General features: G+C 36.4%; 1 protein-coding gene across 4 annotated transcripts in view; it reads right to left on the bottom strand.

Moving 5' to 3' along the window:
• Positions 1 to 26,298, bottom strand: part of LOC5575737 (SPARC-related modular calcium-binding protein 2) — a 217,609-nt gene that overhangs the window by 113,712 nt on the left and 77,599 nt on the right. For 2 of the 4 annotated variants that reach the window (XM_021840030.1, XM_021840026.1), the window contains exon 1: positions 24,878 to 25,507. The exons of 1 other annotated variant lie outside the window; for it this stretch is intronic. The gene's annotated coding sequence lies outside the window, so the exon portion shown is untranslated. Of the gene's footprint in view, positions 1 to 24,877; positions 25,508 to 26,298 lie in introns of those variants that run through there. One more of the 4 variants, XM_021840027.1, reaches the window with a different exon arrangement.

Raw genomic sequence — 26,298 nt, forward strand, 5'->3', positions numbered from 1 at the left:
TATTCCTAATTATTGGACGCAGTGAGTAAAAGGCTTTACAGACAAGGAAAAAAAAAATTAAACGGTGATAACTTTACCTGATGAAATTCTCAGTCAATGACTTTAGTAGTTCCCTTAAAACACTAACTTAGAAGAATCTCTCATTAGGAGTAATATGCAGAGATCATTGAGATTTGACTTTCCGAGGGTATGGTATTAGGGTGGTTCAAAATTTAAAAAAGGTTTCAGAATCCAATCTCCCATATGTTCCTTACCATCCTTACCATAAAAATAGTGTTCTGTGAAATTTTCAGCTTTCTAGGTGGTGATTTAAAGGTGGCCCAAAGGCAATGTAGGTTTATATGGAAATTACTATGGAAAATTTTAGAGACATGTTCTAAACACGCTAGTACTGTAATGTTAGTACAAACTTATTATCCCATAGTAAAAACTCATTTTTCAAACCATAATAAAGAAAGTTGCTGAATAGAGAAATTCAATCCGACGGATAGCAGAGAAGATATTCATGAGTTTGTTTGCTATTATTTAGCTTAATATGGGATTATAGCCTTGCAAACATGTACAAAAATCCCAGATAAAATTAGCTCAAATAGGATTTGTTTCTTCAACAACATCTTTCATTATGGTTAGAAGAATGAGTTTTCAATATGGGATGATAAATTTCTACTTACATTACAGTACTAGCGTGTTTAGAACATATCTCTAAAATTTTCCATAGTAATTTCTATATAAACCTACATTGTCTTTGGGCCACCTTTAAATCACCACCTAGAAAGCTGAAAATTTCACAGAACACTATTTTTATGGTAAGGATGGTAAGGAATATATGGGAGATTGGATTCTGAAACATTTTTAAAATTTGAATCGCCCTAGTATGGTATCTCTTGTACAACATATTTCTTCAAACGAATATAATTATAATAAAAAATATCAGAAAGTTCGATAATCATATAATGTTGCCATACAGACCACACGACAATCTCAAATCCAAAGAACAAAAACTAAACGCAGGAAGACGCCTGGAAACATTCTTTCTCCTCGCTGAAGCGTGCAGCGCTCGGCAATGAATCGCTTCCACGAGAGCGATTTCGCGCCGCCCATCAGTCGCAGGCAAAATGATTCCAGAAACCCAGCCAGAGTCAGTATCGCACGCCGTTGTTTCAAGTGACTTAATTCGTTATTTCCTTATAAAAAATTGGCGGCTGAGCCTGAGTCAGAATACTGGCCGGTCTTATTATGACTTTCTCCTTTTTGCCCCAACAAGTAAACTTGGGCGCGCGGGTGGACACATCGACGACGCACTGTGGCGCGTTTTCAATCAAAAATTGGACAAAACCTCAAATACGTACCCATTCGCAATTAGGGGCCTTCCTTAGCCGAGTGGTTAGAGTCCGCGGCAACAAAGCAAAGCCATGCTGAAGGTGTCTGGGTTCGAATTCCGGTCGGTCCAGGATCTTTTCGTAATGGAAAATTTCCTTGATTTCCCTGGGCATAGAGTATCATCGTACCTGCCACAGGATATACGAATGCGAAAATAACAACTTTGGCAAAGAAAGCTCTCAGTTAATAACTGTGGAAGTGCTCATAAGAACACTACGCTGAGAAGCAGGCTCTGTCCCAGTGGGGACGTAAATGTCAAGAAGGAGTAGAAGAAGAAGAAGACGACGATTGAAAATAGTAATCGTTTTTGTTCGAGTTTGACGTTTGCGCTACCACCACATAATTTTCGATTGGCCAACATTATTATTTTTAGCATTGGGCGTTAATATTCGCGATACTAAGTTTTAAATCGATAATTGTTCTAGTTATTATGTCTGTTTTTGAAGTTTTGCCCGCCACGCGTCACTGTGCAACGGATGGATTCCGAATGCATCTGCGTTGCGGCCCAGTTGCAATTTTTGCACTGCACAATGACAGACCAACAACAACAGCGGGGGCATAAGCGTCTTTGAACTTCAGCACCTTCGGTGATCTAATTGCACAATTCGCCATAAGCACATGACTTTCAATCGCTCGTGCTATTCTCGTGAAACCCCTATCGTATCTGACTTGAGGAGTTCAGTAGTCAATGTCGTACACGTTATGATGAATGTCTTTTTACGCGCTCCCTAAACATTGACTCTATATAAGGGGCTGCAATGCAATATGTATGAATAGACACCGTTTAAGAAAACTTATGGCACTATAGTACACGTTGCCACTGACAGCTGCGGGAATCCTAATGCTGAAAAATGTGTATTTTGCATCAACTAAGAAACGGAGCAAGTGCCTGGCCACGACAGTCAGTGGGGTCGTCTAAGCCGATAGGTGTATAACACTTGAGAAGGGAAAATAAGGGCATAAATCACCCATTCCATTCACTTTGGGAGCGCAGCGTCTTGGAGTGCACTATACTATATGTGTGTGTTTACGTGTGATCACATTTGGCAAAGCTTTTGATTTGTTTATGCGATCAGCCAGAGAGAAGGGAAGATGGATGAAGATTCGAACTCTTTTGCTAGAGGCTTTGGTGGTCTTCGTCCATAAGCATGTACAATATACATTGTATGTACACTGCCCATAAGAGCATAACCGTCCCATATGAAAAAAATAGGTATAGAGAAAATATCGCTCATAGTCGGACGTTTAGCTTTCTAGTATATTTCAGTATGCCATTTTCATAAAGCATCATATACTACACATTCTGCTACTAAATTCTGATTAACTAAATAAATAATCTAACTTCAAATTGTTCCGCAGCTTTTTGAAATAAAGTTTGTTAATCTGTATATGCGTAGTAACTGCTCATATTTGCATAACTGTCCCATATGCAAAAGTAAGCATTGAGAAAATATCGCTCAAAGTTTGATTGTCTTCTCATAGAAATGTGCATAATGGTTTCAGCACATTTCTGCATGGTATATTCATTTGGAACCACCGCAGTGATAATTCATTTTGCTTCTTATGTTTATCAAAAAATATAAACTTGAACATTTGAATTTAAATTGAAAGTTCATTTAAAGACTGTATGCCTTTATTTTTCAATATGGAACTGTGCCATATTTTAACATAACATATATTTTTCATATTTTTCCATAACATTTTCAAACAAATTGTGTAAATGGAATATCAACTGGTGAGCTCGTTCCATGGTTTTGTTTCAAATGAGTCAAATATGATAATTCACATTATTATCGAGACAACGAAGTGTCTTCTTCTTTTATGTAGTTGTTAAAAAAGAGTGTACATAACGTTAATGTTGGAATAAACCTCATTTAAACTTTTGCACCATGTTGAATGTATTAAAGGCTCGACATTACAAGTGTCGACGTTTCCGTTAGAAAATGATAGATGACTTTTTGGATTGATGTTGTATGATTAGCATCATGCAAAATCTTTGAATGGTTCGTCATGGAAGGTGTCGACATATTGTACGTTCAGTCAAGTTTGGATGGATAGACTACTTATACAATTGAGGCAACGTTATTGATTTTGTGATGTTTGGGGTCTTTAGAGCTCTTATAATTAAGCCTGTCGTTCACCAAGACAAATCCTACCCTTTCCCATTTTCCCATCGTCTAGTTTTGTCTCGTGGAAATGCATAGGACTCCACGGCGTCCATAAAGTAGATACACGTCAATATTTCCACTCCATCCTAAATTGACCTCCATTCGGACGCAGCCGGCGAAGAACGGGAACTTCAATACTTGCATACTAAAGGTGCAACTAATCCCAAGTAGCATCCGTTGATTCCTTGTGCAAGTATAGTTGTTCTTGCAATAACGGAGTTGCAACTGCGGGCGGTTTATCATGCTCGCTCAATAAATGTGCGTTTATATACTTTCTAATTTACCTTATTTTATAAGCTAACATTTTTCGAAAACAGATGAACCATATATGTTATCGTAGGAAGGAGATTAGTCTGGTTTCTTCAATAGGTTATTTGATTTGTACCCAAATAACAATTTCAGTGCTTCTTGATCTTAGATGTTATTTATGGAGGTTTTATTGAAGATGTATTCATTCCTAACAGATTTAATAAAGCATTGCAAAGTGCCAAACGTTCTTTTCGGTAAAACCCACTTTAAAATGCTTTGTAGATATCTACAAGAGCTCCCGTTAAAACTTATTTGCTGGCCACATTTGTTGATAATAAATTGTATTTTGAAGGAGCTGTGTAGTGTCTATTAAAACCTATACTTAAAACCTCATCTTGCTTGTCTTGTCAAGGCATAGGTAAAACTTCTAAGGCTACACTAAGTCATGTTAAAGCCTTCTTAAATCTCAACTGTCTGATGCATGTTATTGGAAAGCAATCTGCGTATGGTTATCAATATCATTATGTTGATAATGATAACCATGTAGTGAATTATGGATTAATCAGAACGCAAACATAGAAATGACAAATATTCCTCTCGAAGAATCAACAGACTACCGTATAAAGCATTTTTCCCATGCTTGCCTGAACTTCCCGTTCTAGTGGGACAACTATGCTGCACACAACAGCTGAGCTACACGAAAAAAGCTTTCATTTTTCAGGCACTTATCACTTACCGTTATAAGTACATAAGTACAACCGATCAAGCACGACGGGTTTCATTATAACAATCCAGTCCAATAAAACAGTTAGATACATAACGGCACAATTCCAATAAAATGAATTGCATCCCAAACCTGAATCTTCCGATTTGTTTATCTTTTTGACAGCACTAGCTTTCCTGAGTGCATTAAGTTTAAATCAATACTCCCAAAAAACCTATTTGTCTTAGTGCAGAACAAATATTCTGATTTAGGAATATTTTAGCCAGTGAGGGTTTTGCGCACGGGTTCCTAAGATCAAAAGCGCTTATGATTGATTATATTGTTTAGAATAATCACCAATTGGTCTTAAACTATCCCAGACAAGACCAGCAAGATTTAATTGGATGGAATCCATTTTTATTGTCGCCGATTCGGATTGATAATGGGGGAAATTTCAATTTATGATTAAGATGAGCATGAAATCATTCTGAAAATGGAATGGAGTAAAATATTAGATAGCAAATAACGATGTCGTAACTGTGGCGCGTTACTGTAAAACGAAAAATTTTATGTCATTCCAGCAGTAAATTTTTATTGGCAGGAATTTCACGCGATAGTAAGGAACTTTTCTGCCGCGCATAAAATGATTATTTTAATTTATTATTATGAGTCAGCAGACATCATGGTGGTTTCTATTTAAAAAAAGGTCATGGTTTATAAACAAATTATTGCTTGATGTTTGTTCAATCATAAGCTCTTAACATTGGTTTTATTCTGTGCATTAGGATATCGTAAAAGATTTAATACCGCTAGTTGAGCTCAATAAGGCTATACAATAGCTCTTATGAATGTTTTATAGCATACTACAAGGGTAGATGTATTCATACGATACAAAACTAAGAAGTTTAGAAACGGTTTTAAGGTATAGTCCTAACAACCTCCTGTAGTGTGGGTCTTTTCGGGCTTAAAGGAGTTTTATCAAAGGTTTATTAAGGTTGTTAAGACTAATAAGTTCTAAAATAAGTTTTAACGATATGGTGATAACAACAGCTTGTAGTAAATGAAAAAACTAAAAATGTTACTTGGGTAATATCTAGAAAAGAGTACACATGAGCTCGTTAGGCAAAAAAAAAAAGAATTGTACACAATATTTTAAGGCTCAAGACGTTACGCCAAACACTACTATATCTTCTTCTTCTTTCTGGCGTTACGTCCCAGCTGGGACAAAGCCTGCTTCTCAGATTAGTGTTCTTATGAGCACTTCCACAGTTAGTAACTGAGAGCTTTCTTTGCCGATTGACCATTTGTGCATGTGTATATCGTGTGGCAGGTACGAAGATACTCAATGCCTTAGGAATCGAGAAAATTTCCTTTACGCAAAAAATCCTCGACCAGCGGGATTCGAACCCACGACCCTCAGCACCGCTACGGCTATCTGGGCCCTAACATAATACTATATGTGTTCAATGATTTCCTGAGAGTGAAATTCAGGTGTTTGCTTAAAGTTTCCTTCAGTTAATAATTCAAAAGTTTCTTCATGGATTCATTGAGCGATTCCTACAGAAATTTTAAAAACAATTCCTCCCAGATTTTCGTTAAGGATATCTTGAAGAACTCATCCATTCTTTTTTTTTTTGACGGGCCTGATCTCCAGGGACACGCTTTTCACAACGAGAACCTGGGATCCTTCGGAAGGAAAGTAAAGCCGTTGTTCCTGAGACTGATCTTGTTAATAAAGATAGAAAAAAAAAAATATTCCAGAATTTTTCCAAAGATACCCTCAGAGATTACTCTAGGGATTCCTTCAAAGATTCGTTTCTTAAGGAAGTGATCTTTTTCGGTACTAATCCAGCGATTTTTCCATAGCATTCAGAAATAACTCTAAAGATTACTTCTGAGAGTTTTTTTTTTTTAATTTTCTCTTATGATTATTCAGAGTTTCTTCAATATTACAACTAAAAATTTATCTAAATATGGTCGGTGTTTAGTCAGACTGGATCAAGTAGTTTCTAATGACTTCAATATAACGTACTCCAAGCATTCGGAATGGCAAAATACTAGCATTATTTGATAAAACATCTATATCGAAAGAACATCGAAAAGATCAGAATTATTTGAGTTCTTGGCTTATCTTTACAAGGTCAAAATATCATGTAGTTCGGTCTGTCTGAACACCGACCATATAACCTTGAGAGATTTTTCCAAGTTTGCTTTAGGAATTCTTCAACAGTTTCTTCCAAAAATGTTCCAACAAAGTTCTAAAATAAATCATCCAGTATTTCCTTAAGAACGTCTCCAAGAAGATGATAGGTTAATTGCCCAGAAATAATTTAAGAGAATCTCTGAAAAAATCCGGCAGATATTTCTAAGCAAAATCTACAAAATATCACTGATTCTAGTAAAATACATAGATGATAATTTCCTACAAGAGAGAAGTCTTGTAAAGATCTTAGGATTTCTTCAACACTATTGAGAAAGTCTTGGATAAGTGTCACGAAAAGCATAGCATAGACTGACTGTACATGTCAATGAGTGCTACTCCGTGATTGATCGGAACTGGTAAGAATTGCACTGCGATCCAAATGAATAAGGGATGGGAGTTTCCGCTTACTCTCGGAGTGCAATTTCAGCAGATCTAATATTATTGATCAATAACGACGCCGGGTCAGTTAGGATGGGGAAGGAATGTTAGGGTGTAATGATTGTTGCTTCTAGTGACCGAGAATACCTCTGCATCTCCATAATCACCACGGGAAGGGTGTTTATTAGTGGGGGAGGAAAAGATCTGGGAGTCACCTTTGGTCGGTGATGCGATCCATGGATAAGGAGGAAAAATACGACTTATACTTAAAGCTAGTTTTTATTTTTGTCTAGTAAAATTTTTGGTAGAAGATTTAAAATAAACGTCAACATCTATAATGTCGAACCATTCAAAAGAAGTTTATATTGATGACAAAAAGAGAAAAATATATGCATATATTTTAAGTTATATGGAACAGGAATAATGCCGACACTTGTAGTGACGAACCATCCATAGTTTGTTTGAAAATTACATACGGGTATTGCTGTGCATTTTTGTCTCAAGAAGAAGTCTTCGGTAGAAGTTTTAAAAAATACGTCAACATTCATAATGTCGAACAATTCAAAAAATATTTTAAGTAATGTCAAAAATTTTATATGTATATTGGAATTGTATAAAACAGGCATAATGCCGACACTTGTAGTGACGAACCATACAAAATTTGTTTGAATATTACATAAAAGTAACGCCTTCATGAAAAAATGTTTTCGGCGCCCCGAAATGCGCGAATCGAAAAACAAACTCCCGGCGTCCCGAAAACGAAGCATCTTGCTTGGGCTTTCCAAAACACTCTCTTGGATAAGTGTCCCAAAAAACTGATAAAGTTAATATTGGAAAATTTACTCAGCGAAACCCATAATTTCCGGTAGCATTTTCTAAATAAAATCCCTGGAAAATCTCGAGTGGAACTCTTGAAGGAATAACAGGAAGAATGGCTGCACAAATTTGTGCTGTTTAACCCTACATAAACTAAAATGAACCATTGAGAATATACTTCAAAAATTATTCACGAAATGTTTGGCAGAACTCAAAGTTTTTAAAGAGTGATGTATGAGAAATCCCTGGTTGATACAATTTATTGAACAATTTCTGTGATAATATGTGGGATAATTCCTGAAGGAGTTGTTATAAAACGACACAAAGTAATACTAAAAAATAAAGGGCTTTTCAAGGAATCTACACTCCCGTGCAAAAGTTTGGGTTCACCCCCTCAAAAACATACAAAAGTGACCTGTCCATATCACTGTGATTACACGTCCAATTGAAACTCTCTAAGCCGCATTCGAGAGGCAAAGAGTTATTCTGACTTCGTATGTATTTTTCCAAAAACATTTTTTGAATTTTGTATACTAAATTTTTACTTAAACTTGTGACATTTTTCAAAAAACACACTGAAAAATCATATCTAATTTCCTCAGCATTAGGTCGACCAAAATTTTAAATCAAAGTGTCATTAGAATCGTAATCTTATATTCTTTGAGGAGACCCCACGAAATTTTGGCGGAAAAATCTGGAAAGTATTCAAAATCAATGAAACAGTCAGTCAAGTCATCGTGCAAAAGTTTAGGTTCACCCCTCATAATGATGCAAATCGTGCAAAAGTTTGGGTTCACCTGAGCCGCTCACACAACAATTTTGTCAATATCTCCGCCATTTTTCAACCGATTTTAATAGTTTAAAGCTTTTTTGAGCGCAAATAATGGCGCGTACATGATTGGTTTGAGATTTCACAGATTTGAGTAAGTTCAGGTGAACCCAAACTTTTGCACGATACACCATACTGAGGGGTGAACCCAAACTTTTGCACGATACTTGACTGACTGTTTCATTGATTTTGAATACTTTTCAGATTTTTCCGCCAAAATTTCGTAAGGTTACCTCAAAGAATATAAGATTACGATTCTAATGAAACCTTGTTTGAAAATTTTGGTCGATCCACTGCTGAGGAAATTAGGTTTGTTTTTACAGTGTGTTTTTTGAAAAATGTTATAACTTTAAGTAAAAATTTAGTATACAAAGTTCAAAGAATGTTTTAGGGAGTGAACCCAAACTTATGCACGGGAGTGTATGTTTGGTTCATAAAAAAAAATCTACACTATTTAATTCTAACCCTAGAATAACTGGTGTATATTTTTCGGAAGAAGTATTTCTCTAGTTATTAGCTCTGAGATAATAATTATTGAAGAAATCGGTATTACAGTTCAGCTTTCTAAGAAATCTTGTAAGAATTTCGTGGAGAATTAATGGAGTAATCCCATTGCTGTAAGGATTTTTTGTAGCGAATTGCGAAGAAATTTTTTTTCACATAGCTTGAGAAATCATTTCAAGATTTTCAAACCAAATTCCTGAGATGAATCTAGATGAATCTTTACAATAATCTCTGGAGCGATCTTTGAAGCGATCTTTGGAGGAATATCTGGAGGGGTCTCTGAACGAGTCTTTGAATATATTCCTAAACAAAGCACTAGAATTCCTGAAGCTCTTTCATGATGAAACTATAAATCTATGGAATAGTCGCTTAGTAATCTTTGGAGTATGAACACTCATTTAAAAAAAAACTTGGAGACCGTATTGGTTTAGGATATGGCTCATAACATAAATGTTTCCAATGCAATTCCTAACTTCTTCAGGCTCCAGAATATTCGATGGCACGAGGTTTTGTTAAAAACTACTGTTTTAAAAGCTCTTAAACTACAGGGGCGCATACATATTACAAATTCAATTTCCCTCAAAACCTGATTTTCCCTTCCTGTTTACATTTTAGTTTGTTAAAAAAACTGAACTTCTATTGCTATGAGAAATATGTACCATGATTTAGGGCTCCTCGTAATCTGGGGCCCGGTGCGGACCGCACCCACAACACCCCCCTAGCTACGCTACTGAATAGAGTAATCTTGCACCGATTTCTTTTTACTTTTGGAATTACATCCCCCCGCATTGAGGAAAGAGCGTGCTTATTATGCCTTAGCTTATTATTCTAAGAACACTTACATTTTACCGTATAAAAGAAACGACGAAGTTTACATGGGGACTGGAAAAGACTATTTTTGTTCCGCTGTGCATTCGCAAGTCTGAGCCAAAGGTGGTGTGGAGCAAAAATTATAGTTTGAGCCACCCTAGTGAACATCCAGAAAGTAAATGTAAGTACAAATTGTGGGTGGATTTCTATTTGCATCAGTACTTTTAGTATAAAAACACAGTACTTTTAGTATAGAAACCACCCATGACAGAGGACAAAACGGTCAAAGATACGTACGTAGCCCTATTGTGGCGCCTTTGTTTTCTGGACTAATTGAAGAACCGCTTTTTGCTAATAATTTTCTAAGCAGCTAGTTATTTAAAAAAAATCTGATCGTATTGAAAATCACTCAGAAATAAAATATTGAGATACATTGTATGTGAATAAAGGGAACCGAATAAGCCAAAATGCTGTCAGCATTTTTCAACACAACATTTGCTGAATCTTGTACACACATAAATAAAGTAACCAGCTAACACATCGAGTAAGACCGCGCCATACTGCAAAAACCGCAAAAGACAAGGAATGTCCACCACGCGGTAATCAGTTATCGCCAATTAGCCCCACCAGAACAGCACCGAAAAATGTTAAAACTTGCATTCCAAACAGCAGACTGGACACCGCAAAACAAACGATACAACTGCTCCAACTGCTTGGGATTTGCTATCAGTCCTCCTAGTCCTTCTGCTCTTCCTCCGACAGATTTGGAGTTGCTGTGTGAAATTCCACTCGCGATACTACACTTGGACTTTTTTTTTGGGATGCCTTCGCCTTTCGGGGCCCAAACCAAAACCGAACCGGTCACGCTGAATTCCAGCATCACACTGCGGAGCTTGTTGAGGAACTTCGACGAGACGAGACTGAGTGGCTAGCAACGCGACGGGCTGTATCACATTTTCTCCAAATTCGCGGGATTGCATGGGTCCGTAGATTGGATGGTTGCTTCTCTGGAATACACCCGCTGCCAGAGAATTTGAAAAATAATACATAAATATGTACAACTTCTTTCCTGGCGGGTTGATCCAAAGTTTCCTGATGGAAGATGAAGAAAACGGGAAGGATCCCAATCGCAGTCCCGAAATCTCATCTGCTATCATCTCCAGCAACAACAGGTTTAAATCTCTGTCATGCAAACCTCAGCCGGTTGAAAACCCAAAAAAGCACACACATGCTGTTCGTTATCGTTGAATTTGGGTTCATCGTTTTGCTTTAGCTCGCGAACTTGGGTTGGACACAGGAGGTGAAGGTTCTTGCGACTCCATCCACCTTCATCGCAGCATCCACTGCCAGATGTCGCGTAAGCACTCTGGCGAAACATTATTTTGACACTAAAGGCAGAGGACACGTTCGATAAGCAATAATACTCGAAACCCCGTCGAATAGAGCTCTTAACGGAGATAAATTATAATGACACTGCCTAGCTGAGCCGGTTGATCATCGCGCAGAGTGCATGTGCAGCAACGAGCCGAATAGAGGCAAAAAAAGTGCATTTTCGGACGAAAACCACCACCCACAGGACTGGTGGCGAATCACTTTGAGTGACTTGGTCACTTTTATGAGCCCAGTCACCCACGAATCATTCAAAAGAGTCGTCTTTTGAAAATGAGTGAACGAATCACGATTCTTTTCAAAAGAGCCACGATTCACTAGCAGCTCAACATTTGGGAGGAAGCACAACAATTTATCAGGTTTTCTTCATTACAACACAGGTCGAGTTTGAAAATACTTAAGGCATTAGCGTAGCTTAGATTTTTTTCCAGGGGGGGTTTTTTTCTGTTCGTAACATAAACCACTGCGACCAATATTTGATCTATTGTAGTACATCCCGTGTCCTTTGTATACTGCACACTCAGTTGAGCTCGGCTAATTTTCATTCTTTTACCGAGATCCGCACAGCCGAGCGATCAGCAACATAATTTTAACTGATATGTCAGCAAAAAATCAAGTTCGTTTATAGCAGCACCTTTGGGTGCCGCTGACATCAAACGTCACTTTTGCTGAGATATCAGCAAACGAACTTTAACCGAGATTTGCACAGCTGATCTCGGCATTCTGATTTAAGTGTGTGCATGTCGTGTTACTTTGTCACTGTCGAGAAATGATTAAAGTATTCGTTTTTTTTACAGTTGTCATTCATTTTTTGGCATTTTTTCCTTGAACCCCTGAGCAACTTTGCTGAAGACCCGAACTTTCTATCTCTTATGGATCACAAGCTAGAACTAGTTCAAAATGCTCAATTTTGCATGCTCACTAGCGCCACCTAGCGGTAAAATCGCGAACTAAACTGTTCCCTTTCCGGATGTCCTTGAACCCCTGAGCAACTTTGCTGAAGACCCGAACTTTCTATCTCTTATGGATCACAAGCTAGAACTAGTTTGAAATGCTCAATTTTGCATGCTCACTAGCGCCACCTAGCGGCAAATTCGCGAACTAAACGGTTCGATTTGCGGATGTCCTTGATCCCCTGAACAACTTTGCTGAAGATCGCTTCTTTGCAAGTCGTAAGGATCTCGAGATATAGCAATGTGAATTAACCTGTTTTGAGGTGATGCTAAACTTTTCAGGGTGATTCAATATTCAGCTGAGTGTTGCAATACTTATTTTAGTGAGTCCGTATTTATGACGGGTAGTGTATTTTTCGAGAGACATTTTTCTTTTATTTTGAACTTTGTAAAGATTGTTCAAAAGAATTCACAAAAGTGTTGACTGATAAAAAAAAATGTTGATAATATCTAGAAACTAAAAACTATTGTTTTGACTCTAATGTCATTTCAAGACACTTTTTGAGAACGGTAAGCCATAATTATTTTTTGGTGCCTCTTTTTGCTACCAGCCCTGCACCATCATGTACATTGTGCCGTGCAAAAGTTCGCCGAGTGAGGTGGGAAAACATCCAAAAAGATCATTCTTCATACGCACCTTCGCTTTCTGCTGTGCAGTTGCGTTCACGCTTGCTGATCTCGATCCTCGCTAGGGTTACCATTTTTGCCCATACCGGAAAGCGTACATTGTTTTAACTATGTAAAAGAGTACAAAAGAGTACATTGAGCATATTCTAAAGAAATGGAAATGCACTTTTTCTTGTTTCCATTATCTAGCTTTGGTCCTTTTGCCTTTAGCTCTATTCGACATTGTAATATGCATGCCTACATAGCAAAAAAGAGCATATGTAATTAAAAAAACACGTATGGTAACCCTAATCCTCGCCCGTCCGCGCCCCCACCACCAACTACAACCGCCAAATCGGGTGGTCCACGCAAAGTAATGGTTTCTGCTGATGGTGTCGCGCTCGTGGAAGAAAGCTTATAAGAAGGGCAACCGAGAAGGAGCAAATAAAAAAAAATCGCGAATCAGTTATGCATGCATAATGCCCAAAAAGGAACACCCCGCGAGTTGTGCCTTCAGCATTGGCCCTTCATACGGGCAGCTGGGAGTGGAACTGGAATCACCATGCATGCTTTTGCCCCCCGAAGGCAGATTTTGTCTGATAAGCCAAAGTGCACTTCGGTTACATTTCATTCTCATAATCCGGTTAAATGGGGGAATGTATTGTGAAATGCAGAAACATGATTACAGTCTTGTCAACGGGTTAAAATGATGATTATTTTGCATGAAAAATCTAGAGTAACATGTGAAAAGGGCGAAATCCCATTTGTTATTAAAAACTTATTCTAGGCGTATTCCGACTAATTTTCGTCAAAATAATGCTGAATTACTCATTTTTAACTCCGACCCAGTAAACACAAACTCGTATACGATAGCGCATAAGAGTACAAATGTGGAGGCGATATACGTACATGCGCCATAAGGCTGCGTACAAGATGTACGTATATCGCCTCCACATTTGTACTCTTATATCCCGTCATATACGATGGTGTGTTTACTGGGGAGTTACATAGGGGAACAAGGTCCAATTCGGACCTAGTAACAGTTTTTGGGCCATATCTTTTCAGCACGATGGAGAAAAAATCGCAGTAGGCGTTGCCCACGAACGGTCGTGTTTTGTTTTGCTCCACGCTTTTTTTTTCGTTCTCTCGTTTTCGCGATTTTGCCGATAACTTAACTAGTGCAAAACACACCCAAGCCGTTCCCATAGGGGACGTTAGCCACAAGGAAGTGACGTTTCAAGTAATACTGTTTCATATGGTATGCCCTCTTCAACATCTAATCCAATTTCTCTCGCCGTTCCCTTACGGTACCTATCCATCTGGTATTCATTGCTTTCTTCTCCATGCTCCCTCTTACTTCGAGCAAAATAGACCGATATGCCGATAAACAATTTCAAAATAAAATCATCACGGTCGATACCTTTGTATGTAAAACTTAACTAGTGCTACGCCATCCGGATTTCAATTCGGAAGTGAATATTCAAAAAACGAAGATATTAAAAAATTAATAAACCTCTCAGACGCGTTCAGTGTGATGTCGCTTTGGCTAATTGGCTTTGTTAATAATTGTGCATCCACGTGATTTTTTTTCCCGATTGCGTTTGTGTTTCGGTTGACGGTACTACGCCACCCGGACGGATGGTTCGGAGGAATAAAAACAAAATTATGATTTTGTGATTATGTTAAGTGGTGAAGTTTTATAAATTCGTGAAAGTAAGAAATAGAAATGGTGGTGAAAAGAAACCCAATGTGGTCTACCACCGACAAATATTGTATGTGCCACGAGGAGAAGGAAATAGATACCTAATCGATTGCTGAGTGGTTTTGATGACAACGCCGCATTGGATGGATTTTGGTGAGATTGTTCTAATTACATATTTATCGATACCTAAATATTAAATACGCGCCAGTTTCAAAGCAAACATCTTTGAAACAGGAAGTGTGTATGTATTATCATTATCCATTTGATAACGGTTATGCATACATGCGGGGCTTGTTGTTAGTGAAAGTGACTTCTGAATGGACGTGTCTCTCCAGCCATTCTGAAATGGGCCACAGGATCTGCAATAGAGCTATCACCTTCTAACTCCCGGACTGAAGTTTTTTGCAAAAATGTAGGATCTAAGCAGTTTTGCTGAAAACTTTTTTCCATAATACCACTGCCGGACAGTGGGGGTTAGATGGATCACACACACACACACACATATCTTTTCAGCACGATGGACGGCATGAAAACTTTTATATTTTCTTGAAAGCCTGATTTAGCACGCACACGTTTCTCTCAGAGAGTTTTGTGATATCTCCTACCAGGACATGACTAGACATGTTTGAACAAAATTCTCCAAATGGTCCAACCCTGTTCTAATTCGGACCCCCCATGTTTTAATTCGGAGCACCCTATATTTTATCGTTTTTTGCTATGGTAGTTATCAAATATAACTCCGATTTGTTTGGTATAAAAGCTTGTTGAACTTCTTCTATAAGCGCAAGCATAAAAATTTAACTCAATGCGTGAAAAATTCCAATTTAGTTCGAGTCAGAACTAGCTCAAATAAAATTTGAATTTCTTTAAAAAAAAACATGGATGAAATCTGATGCTGGTTCCAAATTGAGTACTGTGAACTATCCCTAACTTTATTTTACCATCGTATATGGGAGATACCGAGAAACAGAACACATTTTTTAATTTTGGAGCTTTTTGTTATTTTGACAAAATACATTAGAATAAGCCAGAATACTGTGAAATTTTAACATATTGTATCATGGCATGAAAATATCTGGTTAAACAGGTTAATTTGTTTGGGAAACTGAAAGAGAAGGCATCGAGTGTCTGCACATCAAGTTGGAGAAGTATTGACGTACGTTTTAGGGTCAAAGTACGCTAGATTGAAGTTATTATAAAATGAAACAAAACACGCAGAAAATTCTTGCATGATTGACATAACTTTTCCGATAGTTGCTTTAACATGCCAGGATACAATTGTTACAAGCATATTTTCGGTGCTGCTAAACTGACAGTATGGTTTGCCCAATCGCTTTTGCGTTTGTTTCTGTCTTCCATCACATGATTATTTCAATTATATTATTGTTGAATTAGCTTTCCGCACATTTTTACCTTGAAACGTTATGAGGTGTACCGCGAAAAACCGCTGTTTACCAATAAGCGATGTTGGAGTAGATGTATGTTAATGCGCTCTCACTCTTAAGATAGTGGTTTGAATTCGTGCTCCCATTTTTATTTACATTTTGTCGCATTTTTGCAATGTCGATAAAGAAGATTCGTGCCGGTTTTGATAACACAACATCAACAATAGTACCATTGTCATGATTGTATATTAATATTGAGTCAATCATATCTATGGTTGATTCAATTATTTTGTGTAGTTAAACCAATCATACCAAATAGTTAAACCTAGCATAGATATTGTTGAATCAATGTTAATGTATGGTTGACTGAATACCAATGTCAAATATGATTGATCTACCAGCAAATATGATTGACTGGACAATTCTTTTTTCTCCGTGAACTTAAAATTTTCAAGTTCAAAGGGCATTATATTGGTTAAGGGAAAATTGATTGTATTGCAGCACTCGTAAACTCGTATCGTTTAGTCAAAGACAAAATTGGAAAGCTGTATCCAAAATAGGCTGTGGTATTGATGGAGATTTCTTTCAAGTAGCTGGTTTATTGATTCTTTTTTTTGTGGTCTGTTCCTTCGATTTTTTCGAAGACTTTTTCTTGACCGCATCAGAAACAAAGGCACCATCCATCAATATTACAAATTCTGTGATTTTCTAGCAAGTCAAAAAGACTTTAAAACAGATTGACTGCTCGTTGAAAATCAAGAGGTCCGTATTGAACCATATCAAAAGGTCCGGATTGGACCAACACACATTTTGAGATTTTCAATCTATTTTAGCACAGACAGTGCATAGGCATATCGAAACCATATGGTCAGATGAAAGCTTAGGCTTGGGGGATTCGATTATAAAATAACACAGAGATATTGGAGAATTATTGTCAATTGCAGAAGCTTGGGAATAATGCTAACCGATAGCACACTAGAGAATAACACTTCAAAATAACAAACTTATATAAAAATCAAACGAATTAAGGTGCAAGAAAGAATGAAGCAAATGTCAAAAATCATAAAGCAGTTTTCGCCGTTAAAATCAACAAATCGGAAAAAATAAAAACACACAGCCTTTTTATTTTGCAAATAAAACAGCTGTGTGTTTTTATTTTTTCCGATTTGTCGATTTTAACGGCGAAAACTGCTTTTTCATGTCTGACATTTGCTCCATTTTTACTTGGGCCTTAACTGAAAGGCGTCAAATGTATTGTGTTAGATCCTGGCCAGACGGAGGGTAGAAAAACGGTACACACGATCTTTACAGTAGCGCCAGTATTGAGAAATGCTTGATGGTCCGAATTAGAACAGGGTCCGAATTGGACCAGCTTCCCCTATACATTATACACTACCCACCAAAATGTGAAAGAAAAAAGATTCTTCCAGTAATCACTTAAGAATTAATTTAAGGACTCACTAGTATTACACAAAAACCTCATCCACAATTTCCTTCAGAAATTCTTTCAGGAACATCTCCAGTAAATGCTTCAACAATTCAGAAAAGAAGAATCTTTCCAAAACTTGTTTTCATTGCTCTAAAGATTTCTAAAGGAGGAATCTAAAAGAATTCACCTTAAAATTCTTTAAGAATTTATTCAAAGTTTCTCTGAATAATTTTCTAGAAGTTTTTTTTGCGATATCGTCAGGAATTCACTTAAATCCTTAGAAAATAATGCCGCAAGGCGAACGTTTTCCCGAAGTATTTATACATTAAAACAATTCTAATGAAGATCAGCAAGCACGAAAATCATGAAATATACAACTGATTGAAAGGATTACGAATATTTTACAACTTTAGTGAACATCGAAAGCCAAATAGAGATGGTTTCGACTAGTGATCCTGACACATTTCTGAAAATGTGTGAGCCAATCATGAGAGCAACGCCAAGCAGCGAGAGCTGTCAAAGCGTGAGCCAAACGAACATGCGTTATGTTTGTTTTGAACTTTTTTTGATATTTAGCCTGCTTCTCAGCTTAGTGTTCTTATGAGCACTTCCACAGTTAATAACTGAGAGCTTTCTTTGTCAAAGTTGCCATTTTCGAATTCGTATATCGTGTGGCAGGTACGATGATACATTATGTCCAGGGAAGTCAAGGAAATTTCCATTACGAAAAGATTCTGGAACGACCGGGAATCGAACCCAGACACCTTCAGCATGGCTTTGCTTTGTAGCCGCGGACTCTAACCACTCGGCTAAGGAAGGCCCCACTTATCTCTCATATAAAGGATCACTAGTTTCGACCATATTTAAATTACTTTTATTAATTTGTGTTTGTATTTCTCACCATGTTATCCATAAAGTTACATGGAAAACACACATTTATTTAAAACTTTGTTCAACAAGATTCTTAACCATATTCCTAATAATAAAAATTCAATCGTAGTATGATTATTTAGTCTTTTATGGACTTTAATGTAATACAACATTTCTGTCTCCGAGTCATAAATAAATTGTGAGAAATGGTTGATAATACGACAAGTTTCACTGAACGACAGCTAGAGCTGCTGGCATTGGCGTAGCTAGGATTTTTTTCTGGAGGGGGCCTAGGGGGGGCCTAGCAAATACTTGTTTTACAGAAGTAATGTCGGTCGCAATAATCACGATTTTCACAAATTTTATAGTTTTTACAGATTTGTATCGATTTCATTCATTTATAATTTTGTCTCATTTCGTGGCATATCAGTGATATTTGTAAATTTCAATCATCGCTACGAAACAGATTCATTTATGTTGTAACTAGTCAAAAATCTTTAAAGATTTCTACTAGTTTTCATTGAGTTCGTTTTTACTAGTTTTCATTGAGTTCGTCCTGGGATTCCCTAAGAGAATCATTCTCAGACTTTTTGATATCATCAGAAAATTTCTCGAAGAATCTCTATCGAACTGCTTAAAAAATCGTTTGAAGAATTCCGCATTACAAATTCTTTTAATACTTTCTCCTCAAAGGTCCTCTAGGTACACATTACATATAAATTCCAATTGTTAGTTTAAAGTATCTAAGGATTTCTCCAAAATATAGAACAAAAATATATAGGATTCTCACCAAAAATGACTTCACAATCAACGAGCAAGGATTCGTTCCACGAACTCTTCAGAGAGTTCACCAACAGTTTTTCCAACTTTGCTTTTGAATTTCTTTCTAAGGTTTCTCTATAGAAGAAAGAAGAAATCTGTATTTTTTCGCAGATAATTATTTTTTTGATTTATCTAAAATCAAGGTGCAACATCTCTTCCGTGAAAATAATCAAAGATTCCCGAGTAATTTGTACAGAGATTTATTAGAGAATTATATTATTGTTTCTTGTAGATTCTTCTGAAAAAATACCCAAAGATTCATCTTACAGGGTGTCTACTCATTTACAGAAATGAAATTCCCTGAGTTTTCCAGGTTTTCCAGGTTTAAAAAAAATCTGGGTTAAAGAAATTCCCCAAAACATACGAATAGTTAATTAAAGACGATTAAAAACCTTTTTTTTTTTTTTCAAATGAAAGGTATGTTCGAAAATAAAATTATCTAGAAAAAAAAAAGATTATTTTTGTTGTTTACCACGAAAATCAAGAATGTTTATCCAGTGATCTGAAAGGGCCTTACTCATAATCTTTCTCTTAAAATGTGATTCAGATGTATGGACTTCATTGACGTACGCACAATATTTTTTTCTGGAGAGCGTTTTGCTTTTTTTTTCTTTGGGGAAATCAAGACTGATAGTATGATCGTATTAGAAATAATTACATTAGACACCTAGAAGTGTCTAAAAAAGAGACTATACATATATTGTGAATAATAAGAGATACCTAACAGGAAGCACGAGATGAGAGTTTAAAAAAATAATTCTTCCGAAAAAAATGTTTTATACCTTCATTAATCCAATCTGGATTTTTTCTAATTTCTCATTTCCGTTTAGAGTATCTTCACAAACTCATACAGTAATTCCTCCATTTTTCTATTTGAAGAATTTTCATTGAAATCTTTATATATTTTCTAGTCATTTATCCAAATTTCAAGCAAAATTTTTAGATTGTTTTGAAAAAAAAAATGAATTTCGAAAGAAAATCATGGAGTAATTTTGTCTGAGTTCTAAGTACGACTTTCTTGAATTCCTTCGAGGATGTATGAAAGACCTCCTAAATATTTGATTTTTTTCATTAATGACACTTTACACCAGAAGGGTGCATTCGTGTCAAGGAAAAAGAAACCTTCTTAAAATATAAACAAATATTATCTCCAAATAATGATCTACAAGACGTTTTGAAGAAAATAATTGAAGTAGTTGGTTCGAATCCCTGAACCTTGAATAAAGTTTTAAAAAATCTATGGAGATTGTAAAATTTTACAGAAAAATATCAGAGAAATGTTTGAACCACAGCAACAATATTTTGATGATATGCTGGAGACATTCCAAGAAAAACATCTGGAGGAACTTAATGAGAAATCCAAGAAAAAAAAATATCGAGGAGTTCTTTGAAAAGTTTATAATAGACATCATCGAATAATGCCTGAAGAATTTTTGAGCAATTCCTGAAAGTAATCGAGAATAAATATTTGAAAAAATCCTTATGAAAATGCCTGGAATAAATGAAAAAATCGGCTTAGGAATTATTGTAGGTTTTTGTGGAAAAGTGTCGAAACGAATAAACTTTTGTGGAAGCGTTAGAGCGCTCTAAGATTTTTGGACCAAATCCTAAAGAAATTCCTCTAATCATCCATTGAAAGATCGCAGGTAGCATCCCTGAAGAAATTTATGAAGGTATTCAAAAAGGAATCATTGGAGAAATTACTAGGAATCCTGAAGCAGTCTGAAGATCTGAGAAAAATATCATTAAGAACTTGTGGAATAGTCGCCTAATAGGTTTTGTAGGTTTCTCTGGAGCCTCTAGAATTTTGCACCAGGTGCTTATTTATTTTGTATAATATCCAAAAAAAACCATTTTGTATTTTTTTTTTCAAGTTTTCAACTTATCAACTGCTCATGAACGACACCCAACTGAAACTGTACTTGCCTTTACTAATTTGGCAACCTTAAGTCCTTGTCTAAACATGTTTTATACTGATTAATTAGAAATCGTTAAAATGACTGAACATGTCAACTAGCGTTTTGATAGCGGCGCAGCCGACAAAATTTATGGTTGAGGACATTTTTTGACACAGAACTTACATATTCTACTATCTATTACTGTTTCAAAATAATTTCCCTGAGTGTAGCCGAAATTCCCTGAGAATTCCAGGTTTTTCCAGGTTGAATAAAATTCCCTGAGAATTCCAGGTTTTCCAGGTTTTTCCAGGTAGTAGACACCCTGTCTTAGCATTTTCCAGATCTTTTTTCATAAAACCGCACTAACGATTCTTTTGGGATTTTAATTGAACATTTTTTTCACCAGATTCACTAAACACTTGCAATTCATTCTTTATCTTAAAAAATCACCAGAAGTTCCCTCAAGTATTCTTTCAGGTTCTAGGAATAACTCATGTTTTTGCGAATATAAATCTCAGGAATCTTCCATAAAAAAGACATATAAAAATTTAAACACTACATTTTTTGGGTCTAAAACAACTCCTGGAAAAACATAATATTTTTTAGGGATTACTTTATAAATTCCTCTATGAATTACTCCATATCAGATTTCTAAAGTAACGAAAGGTTTGAAATAACCTTGTTGATAAGTTATTGAATAATTGCAGCTTAAACAAACATCGGAAAATATCACTGAATTCCTGTCGTAAAATTTAAGAATTTCTGAAACATGTTAACAGTGTACCTCACAGAAAAGCTTAAGTGGTTCTTGTAGGATTACCTACATAAAATCGTACTCTTTTTCGACGTCTTTTATAATAGAAAATGATCCATGTTGAAACGTATGAAATTTTTACTGAAAGTATTTGTAACTAGACTCTTATATAATATTTAGTATGAACTCTGAAGATTCATGATACTATGGTGAATATATTGATGTAGAACCCATTTTTTCCTACCTCTAGAAATTCCAAACAAACTTTTTTGAAGGTTTTATTATCGACTATTTTGTAGTACTGTAGAAGTTTAACGTGAAAATGTAAGATTCTAATTGAACCCTTTCTTTCCCACAGCTTTGTTTGACAATTTAACTATCAAAATGGCGTTTCAAAAAACAAAAAGTTTTTACAAATAAGCTATATTATTCAAAATCACAATATTTTTTTATTGTTTTTCAATAGTTAGTTGATTGTTTTCCAATAGTTTGACCCTAAGGTCACTTATTTCGATGTTTGATAAGACAAATGAGCGAATAAGTTTATTCCAATCATTATTGAGCTACTCGTACCAATTCGGTTTAGCTACCATTCGTTGAAAATCGGTGGCACCTGTGCTACCATGGGAAAGAGAGGGTTAAATCTTAGTGAAAATTTCTGCATTACTTTGAAATTTTGTTGAGGAATTCCTGATGGATTTTCAGGAATTAGAAACCATACGCATAAGAATTCTGTAATTTTTCACAATTTGTATAATTAGATTTAGATTCTTTAAAACGATGCTTTTTGGAGTATGGAAAGATTTGTACGAGGTTCCTCAAAGCGGTTTGCGAAGGAAGAAGAAACATTAAAATGTTGAAGCAAGTCGAACAATAGGTGGGCAATGGTACAATGAAAGATAATTTATAATATCTTCTCTACAGGTAAATTACAGGATAGTAAAATATTCTCTAATGAATTAACAAATAAAACAAATTTCTCAAGGTTCATCAGAATCTTTTTTATCCTTAAAAGCTATCCTTCCTTGATTTCTGGTTTTCCAGAACTCTGCCAGAAAGCCTCTAGAAATTACGCTTTCGTATCGCACAAAAATTCAAACCAAGAACCAATTTCTAACGAAGTGTTTTAAGGAAAATCAATAAAAAAATCTTTATGAATATCTTAATAAATTTTCTCCTTCCCAGTTATTTTGCTACAGACTACTCTACCGCTATGCTTATTTCGAAAGCAAAATTTTCCTGGGGGTTTTCAACAAATTTCCTCTAAAGATTGGAGGGTAAGAGACATTTTGAAAACATTTTTTTACAATTCTTGAATGATCCGGGGATTTGAACCAAAATTTCTAAAAAAGAAAACATAGAAAACTTTTTGACGCAATTTGTGAAATATTTTAGAAATATTTCTTAACGACTTTTGATGAAATTTGCGGAAGAATTTGTAATTTATTATTTGGGAAAACTATTATAAGCAATTCAAAGAAGAATTTCTAATAGAATTTTCAGCGAAATACCTCTGAATTAGATTTAACAGAATTAATGATTTTTTGGAGGAATTGCGAGCGAAAACTTTTTGAAAGATAAAGTAACATTTTAAAGGTAAATCTGGGAACATTTTCCGAAACCAATTTGATAATAAAAAGTTGACATCATCACCACACACCTCAAGCAGGGTATCCTCCAAAAACATGAGAAATCAGACTGCAGTGCTGCTCTATGCTGAAACAGAATTAATTGGATTGTTCAGAAAAAAAAAACTAATTTTTGGGATCAAACTTCCACTTTTTCATACCACGATATTTTTGGTAATGGATATGTCAGAAAAATTGTGCTTACCGCATACAACATGAAGCTAGTTCTAACAGTAACCAATCGATCGGCAGCCGGACGGATAAGCTTTCGGTTGTCGTGTGATTCACCAAAGTCAGAACTATCACGCTGATGCTGTATAAGACAAGCGAGGTTTTCTCGCTATAGTATTCTACAACATAAAATAACGTAACTACTGAAGAAATTTTTGTCAATAACAAGAGTCATGTACCTAGATTAATTCAGAAGATTTTGCTGCAAGTTAAATTGTTTGTTTATTTTTTAATTTTATTTTCATCAAAAATTGTGGGGGGGGTGCTGGATGGTTCTAGAGGGGGCCAGGCTCCCCTGGCCCCCCCTGTTCCTACGCCAATGGCTGCTGGTGAATAGCGCATTTGCTGCCATAAATCTAAAAAAATAGACAAGAACTACAGTCCACTCTCTTCCAAATCGGATGATTTTTTTTTTGAAATTAGGAATAGCGGTACTGGTTGATTCCAGGACTTTTCAATATTATTGAAAATATAATTTTTATAAATGTTTTAGGGATCTCTTTAGAAATGTGTTCATAAATTTCACTAGAAATTATCCAGAAATTCCTACAAAGAATCTTCCAGTAAAATCTTTAGTATTGCGTTCAAGTCATACGAAAATTGCACCAAGAACTTATCCGGGATTTACTTCAGAAACTCTTTCAGGAATATCTTGCAAATGTAACAAAAATGCTGCAAGAAAAGCCCACTGAAACCTTTCTAGAATCTTTTCAGCATTTTTCTTATTTTTTTTCTAAAGATATATCCATAAAAAAAATCAACCAAATCGTTCTGAATTTTTTGAATGAGTTTCCCTAAAATCTCGCCTGTAAGTAATTTTTTAGTACTTTCGATGATTTTTCTTAAAATTATTGTAAAAATAGCTGCAGTGAACGTGCAGCTATTCAGCAAGACCATGCTGAGGTTAGTGGGTTTAAATCTCATCGACTTCGTGCTTACCATACACAAATGCAGAAAAAAAAACTCTCATCTGATGTGGCAGTTTTTACACAACACCAAGATGAGAAGCAGATTTTTTTCCAAACAGATCCAAACCTCATCTTTAACGTTGAGAACAATCAGCCTAATTAATCATGATTCAATTTATGCAAACCCCAAATTCTTGTTAATTGGTTTCGATTCCTTCCAGCATAAACAAATCCCTATCGAACACCAATTAGCATAACTCACCTGCTGCTAAAGAAAACGACTAATAATCAATTCTCACACTTCAGCACGACACCGGCACCGATTGCTTTCCTTCGTTGAATCACAAAGCACCGTCACAAATCACGCATGCTTTAGTCCAAAGGTGTTGGTCACGCCGATAAAACAGTATCACTACACTCTTAAATATGCGCGATTAGCGGCTCGGCACAGTCCCTCCTGGCAAACTAGAAACTATCCATATCAAACTGTCAGCTTGCAAACACTATTCTCCAAACCCTGGCGTGATTAATAGCTTAACCACTTAGCACAACCGTCCGTCAAGTTGCTGTCAGTTCTTTGTCCAATAGCCAATCTTCCAACGATAGATACCCGGGTGTCTTTCACGCAACCGAAACGTCCAATCACTTCGACCGCAGCTTCCACACTGAGGAAAGATCTTCGCGGCAAACGCAGATCAAGTCCAGGATCGTCTTCAGAACAGAGAAGCAACGCTTTCCCCGGCAATGATGATGATGAAGATGATGAACACCCGCACTTCTCGCTGTTTCACGATTCGGGATATCCAGAATTCTGCGTGGAGAGACTACACTGACCGCAACTTGCAAACGCGTCCGCTGCTAAGCGAGCTCCAAACTCGACTGACGGAGACTTTGTCCAGCTGGTAGGACTGTAGTGGACTGGAACCGCGCTGATGATGCGCTTCTTTCGGATTCATTCCACCAAACCAACGCAATCCGAGTGGATGGGTCAGTGAGAGTAAGCGAGCTTTGAGTCACTCTCTTTCTCTCTCTCTCAGCGGATTGGCGAGAGAACAAAAGGAAAAGCTGAGATAAGCTCGTTGAAGGGGTGGTTTAAGAAGGAAAAACTAAGGAGCGTTGGAGATGTTCAGAAATAAAACGAATTTGGTCAATTAAATTTCAATTCTTTACATTTTTTTTAATGACAAATTTAAAGAGTTAGTGCAAAATTGTTGTCTAAATTTTTTTGTCATACATGATTAGAATCAGTTGTAAATTTTACACTGTTGTCGACGCAAAAAATCGTAAAAAGACGAAAGCATTTTCCACAACTGCATAAAACTTACACATACACTGCGTAACTAGATTGTGTCTTGTATGGAAACCATCGAGACCGTTTAGCGTGGAAACCGCATAGATCAGTAGTCAGTCCTCAGCCTTACAGATTAAGCGAGTCATCACAATGCTTTCAATGTGGCCTGGATCGATGAAGCTCTTACACTCTTCATCGATCCAGGCCACATTGTCATTGATCCAGTGACAGTCGTGAAGAATGCCGCCAGGAGCTGTATGTTATTTTCCGGTGCCAAATTGAACCCACGCCACAAAACCATACCAGTGCTCGCCATGTAAAATGTTCGAGAGGTAATTTACTGACCGATAAAAAGGCTGCCAGGTGAAAAGAGTCATTATAGAAGTTGTTTT

The sequence above is a fragment of the Aedes aegypti genome, chromosome 2, assembly GCF_002204515.2.
Source record: "Aedes aegypti strain LVP_AGWG chromosome 2, AaegL5.0 Primary Assembly, whole genome shotgun sequence".
Taxonomy (NCBI): Eukaryota; Metazoa; Arthropoda; class Insecta; order Diptera; family Culicidae; genus Aedes; species Aedes aegypti.